This window comes from Microtus ochrogaster, chromosome 6 (assembly GCF_000317375.1).
Source record: "Microtus ochrogaster isolate Prairie Vole_2 chromosome 6, MicOch1.0, whole genome shotgun sequence".
NCBI classification, from domain to species: Eukaryota; Metazoa; Chordata; class Mammalia; order Rodentia; family Cricetidae; genus Microtus; species Microtus ochrogaster.
Window position 1 is genome coordinate 87,714,545 of NC_022013.1, and position 6,046 is coordinate 87,720,590.

The window sequence follows — 6,046 nt, forward strand, 5'->3', positions numbered from 1 at the left end:
ATGAATGCCAATGATCTGCTCACTTCCTCCTGGACATTTTCCTGAAGAGTTCTGAGCACTGCCTAAGCAAGACTTTATTACTAGGAAGGAGATATGAATAAGGAGATATATTAGAGCCCATAAAGATTTTGACTTGTCAAAACTCAAAAAAGTAATATCGCAGAGAAAAAAAAATAAGGGACGTGACTGGGATGATTAGCACTTAAGGAAGCCAGTGGTGTGCCATGCTTGATGTGTGCCGCAAAGATGAATATCCATGTAGAAACTTGTGTGCGAGGGATTTGATGTGTAGCAGCCATTCGTCACCAAATAAAGTGATCGCTGCATTATTTTCTGTGTATTCCCCTTCCTTTGCTCCAAAATTGGCCTGAGCTAGCTTCTGAGGTTATCGAATTGTTTGGTGGCAGAGTATGAATTAAAGGTTTTACGACGTAGGCAATGGCCCCCTAGTGTGTTTCACCAGCACACAAGAAAAATGTATTCATGTATGTCTGTCAGGGTTGGCAAGCTGTGGCCCATGGGTCACATCCAGTCCTATTTACTCATAACCTTCCAGCTAAGAACAATTTCCTTACATGTTGAAATCGCTTTAAACAAAAAATGGTAAAATCATAATATTTTGTGACGGGGTAAGATCTTATTAAAATCCAGCTTTTAGAGCCTTCCATAAAACTTTAGTAGGATGCTCACCACAGTCGTTGACCTACAATTCACCCGCATAAGTCAGCTTTCAGTTATTCCAACAAAGAGCTGAGCATATAAAAGAAAAGTTTATTTTGGATCGCCGTTTCAGAGGCTTGTTTTGGCTTATGGTTTTGGAGGTTTGTTTTGTCTTATGGTTTCAGAAGTTTTGGTCCATGACTGGTTATCCCCATTGGTTTGAAACTGGCACATGGTAGATAAAACCTGCCATGCCAGGGCTGGAAAGCAAACAAGAGAAAGAAGGCTGGTGTCTCGCCATATTAACCTAGGGTATGTTCTCAATTACCTGGGGTTTCTACCAGTCCCCACCTCTTAAAGATTCTACCACACTGGATAGTACCAGGCTATAGCCAAGCTTTAATCAAGGCTTAAAGGCTTAACCATGGGCTTTAACTTTGAAAGACAGGCTGGATCCAAAGTACAGGGTTGACTCTATGACACTCATACCACACACTATAGGCGAGTAGATGGTTGAAGACTGGATAACCCGCAATGCCAAGAGTCCTGGATCCTTACAAGCGAACAGTTGGCGATGCATGGTGTAGATCAGGTGCCACTCATGACCCATTTGTGCCTGAGAAACTTTTATGTGGATCTGGGTATCTGGTATATGAAACAGGTATTTACTGATAGCAAATCAGAAAGAATTTTTATTGTAAAAGAAGTATTTGGTGCACATATAATTTTGCCAGTTAATAATGATGAAAGGAAGTTCATTTTCTAATGAGGTGAATGCAGTTGTTTATTTTTACATAAAGAATTAACTCTTGGTTTGATATTTGATACATTAGAGTGTAGTAGATCAGTAATGTTTTTTCAGAGTTGATCAATGTTTTAATTTTATACTCACACCATAATGCACACAAGTTTGAAGTATAAATTAGCAGAGGTATGTTTAGGGACATTTCAGAAATGATTAGAAATCACGTGCTAATTTTAAAGCAAAATTCATTTAATGATTCTTTTTTTAAAATGTGAAATGCAAATCAAAAACTCGAACAACAGTTTTTAATTCTGACATGGCATGCGCCAGGCATATAATAACTCGCTGCATACGTGCTTAGAAATGGTGATGGGGAAGTAGCAACAGTCTTTGTTCTTTGCAGTTAAGCGACCATGTTCCTATAAGGGCAGCAAGCCTTGCATGTGCAGCAAAAGCCCTGCAATTCTCTACACACATTGTCTTGAGCCTGAGCCCGGGTGTTTCCAGAAGTATGCAAAGACATCGCCTGGCTTGATGGCATGTGCAATGGCAAGTGTGCATGCTGTGGGTTTGGAATTAAGGCTGCAGTGACGTCACTCAATGCAGCAGAGGTGAGTGCTGCCGGAGATGCCCTAGAGTCATTCATTTCCGTCATCATGTGTTCTGGAAACCTTTACTATTGCTGAGTTTTTCATGACCCACCTCAAACACACAATTTGAGAGACAGCGCTCTCTAAAACAGCTTCTGCATGAGGAAGGATATGAAGAAGGAGGGCCCAGATAAACACCCGCTCCCTGGCACTGTGTACACTTCAGCTTCATTGGTTCTGAGTTGTTCTGGTGGTTGGTGGCAGCATGAAGACAAGGCTTAGCTGTTTTAGTAGAGGAATGGGCCAGGAAGGTGAGAGAACCTGCACAGTAGAGTGTCCTGAAGCCAGGCCTTGTTTACTGTCTAGAAAATGCAGAACAAGGTCAGAGGACTCTACCCGGCATGCCACTGCTAGGCCGGGAACTTGGACTTGAGAGAGCTAAGAGCTAAGAGATGGGAAGGAGAGTTGTGAGGGGATGAAGAGGACTTGAATGTGAGAGGCGAGGGAGGTTGCGTTTTCCTAATCACCCCTACATTTCGAGGAAAGGACTGCTCAGGCTGGGGTAGAAGAAAACACTTAATGACGATGAGTCCATTGTCAACAACTGCTGTTGGACTGACTCATCCGAATCACTGAACAGCAAGCACACAGTCAGATGAACTGACCACAATGGAAGGAGTAATGTCAGCCTTTGAAAATGTGTCACGATAACAAGAGTAGAGAAGCTGGAATGCCCATAGCAAAGCTAGCTTATAATTGTGCTCCACCCTACCCCTGCTTTACCTGACCCACGTTAGCCATAGACAATCTGCTGCATCCATTACACTCAGGGTACAGAAGGCCAATGAGAATAGAAGCACAGTACCAGACCCTGGATTTTCAGTACTCGTGGGAAATCTGGGTCAAGGGATGATGTTTAAGTGGGGTAGCATCAGTAAATACTATTTACCTTCCCCTAACCCTAAGTGGTAACTTCGGGGTGTTTCCTGGAGAAATCCTGTAGTAGAGGGAGCTATTACACATCATCAGCTTGTGTGTGCGTGTGTGTGTTTATGTGTATGCATGAATGTTTGAACCATCTCACCCAAAACTTGAGGGCAGATTCCAACTTTAATATGCTCACATTTTAAAAAGAAATTCCAAGCCAGAGAAAGGATGAGATGGCTTGTTGACATGCTCCACTGAGGTGGGCCTGGCTCAGTTTTCCCACCAACGTAAACATGTACAGAAGATGCAGGAGGTGCATGACTCACATAGTCTCTAACACTTTATGACCTCACACAATAGGGGAAGGACTACCTCAATGGCTCAGGCTTTCAATTAGTTAAATTAGCCGCATATCCTTCTCTGCAGATTTGTGGTTTAGGAAGAGAGGGAGACTATCAGGCTCCTTACACCAAACACCCCTTGGTTTTTATGTTTACAAAGCAAAAGGATGAAGCATTCATAAGCAAGGCAAAATTTTGCTTGACATTTCGCATTTCACTACTTACAAATGAAGACAGCGGTTTGAAATTCACTCCCTTCCTGTTTGGCATAGAATCTTCGCTCAAATGTTGCAGATTAAAGGCTTCATGGAGAGCAACATGACCCCGGATCATCTCCTAAATCTCACTCGGAGGAGTTCCCAAAGGGCACACTTCACACAGACTCAGTCGCACCTACCTGTTGGGGTCTTTACAATCCAGGATCTCAAGAGATTGCTTCAGAACGTGTCTCAGAAAGAACAGGTTTATCTCCACTTGAAGGATGAAACAGCAACCAAGGGCCCTGCCACCACTTTTCCATTGTTTAGTAAATGGCTGTATCAGTACGGGTTATATTTGGCTGCAATAAAAAAATAACAGGAGCTTAAATAAGTTATAGGAATGCTTACCCTTCTCTATTATACAGAAGAAATCCTGAGACAGGCTCTTCAGGCTCATATGCTGGCTCCACGTCCCCTGGGATGACCTATAATGCGGTTCCATCATCTGCACACACTTTCTAGCCTTACCCTCGCTTCATTTTCCAAAGTGGCTGCCGGGACACCAAGCATCAAGCTTTCTGTCTGTGACAAAAGGTTGTACCTTTCACGGGGGTCACCTTCCTTTTTGTTTATGGTATTTTATTTTGTTTAGAGACAGGGTCTTATTCTGTATCCCAGGCTGGCCTAGAACTTACCGTGTAGGTTAGGCTAGCCTCCCACGTGCTGGGATTACAGGCGTGTGTCCCTGTAACTGGTGGTGAGCCTGCTGTCTTTAAGCAGTCCTGTATGGCTACTTGTTGGATCTCATCAATCAGAACTTGATGAAATGGCTTTGGTGATGCACGGTAACCCAGACAAAACAGACTCCCCCATTTGAGTCACTGCTCTCCCATCTGTTGCTTTTTCTTAAAAACAAGAAGACTGGATTTTAGCTAAGAGGCATCCTTTGCTCCCAATGAAGATGTTGCATTCCTATCTGCTTCTGGTCTAGACACAGACAGACTTAGGAAGAATGTTCTCAGTGTCTTAGAGGCTGCAGAAGGCCCAGGCTTCCTCAGTTGCCAGATAAATTCTCACCTAGAAAAGGACATCCCTAAGCTTCAGTTGAAGCTTGGCTTCCATCTGTTACCAGGAACATGTTTGAGTATATCTCCTTACTGAAAAACTAAGGATGCCTTGTGATTCCTGTCCTATCTGCAAGGCTCAAAGAGGCAATGAATTAACATTTTCTGAGCCTTCACTATATGAGCTAAATGTTTTATATTTAAGGCTTCATATTCCTGAGAGCTGGATCCACACTCAAGAGTTTACGTGTTTACCCAATATTAAATGCCTTGAGCACACAAGTTGTCCGGGCTCAAGCCTAGTGTGGCAGTGTACATCTGAAATCCCAGCTGCTCAGCAGACTGGGGCATAATTGTAAGGTCAAGGCTACCCTGGACTGTATGAGTTCAAGGCCAACCTGGGCAATTCAACAATGCCCTGTCTCAAACTAAAACTTTTTCAGAAGTGGCTGGGGGTGTAGCTGAGAGGTTGAACACTTGCCTAGCCTGCCCAAGGCCTTGGGTCTCCTCCTCTGCTGAAGGTGTAGGGTGGATAGGAAGAGATCTGAATTCGGCGACAAATCAGGTAGTGTTCTCCTTCTCCCCGAGTTACCTTTCGTCACTTTGCCAAATACTAAGGCACACATAGCAGAAAGAAAGTGCTCCAAGCTTTTTTCCCGACATCTTAGGGAGGCTGCAGTGGTCGTAGCCACTCTCCGAACTTCATCATGCCGCCCAAGGATGACAAGAAGAAGAAAGATGCCGGAAAGTCGGCCAAAAAAGACAAAGACCCAGTAAATAAGTCCGGTGGCAAGGCCAAAAAGAAGAAGTGGTCCAAAGGCAAAGTTTGGGACAAGCTCAACAATCTAGTCCTGTTTGACAAGGCTACATACGACAAACTCTATAAGGAAGTGCCCAACTATAAACTTATTACTCCAGCCGTGGTCTCTGAGAGACTGAAGGTTCGCGGTTCCTTGGCCAGGGCAGCTCTTCAGGAGCTCCTTAGTAAAGGGCTTATCAAGCTGGTTTCAAAGCACGAGCCCAAGTAATTTACACCAGAAACACAAAGGGTGGAGATGCCCCAGCTGCTGGTGAAGATGCATGAATAGGTTCAATCAGCTGTACTTTTGGAAAAATAAAACTTTATTAAATCAAAAAAAAAAAAAAGAAAGAAAGTGCTCCAATGGGGTAGGGCCATGTCATATCTTGGGAGGCCATAAGGAAGATTTGTGATTGCCAATAAAGACTTGGGGGTGACTTTATTGGGAGATACACAGAGGATTCTGGAGGGAGGAGAATTAGAAAAATTAGGGTAAATGTTCCACAAATGGGATATTCTAGGTGAAAAGTCTCAAGTAAAGAGACAAGGATAATGATTCGTGCAGGAATGAGGAGAGACTGCACAGCTTCTGCTCTGGAATGGGGCAGTGCTTGGAATCGCTGTCTCCCCTGTCACACACACACACACACACACACACACACACACACACACACACACACACACACACACACAGAGAGAGAGAGAGAGAGAGAGAGAGAG

General features: G+C 43.8%; 1 pseudogene; it reads left to right on the forward strand.

Annotated features, from left to right (window-relative positions):
• The first annotated feature begins 5,180 nt into the window (after positions 1-5,180).
• On the forward strand, positions 5,181-5,627 carry LOC101990880 (annotated as a pseudogene).
• Positions 5,628-6,046: the final 419 nt, after the last annotated feature.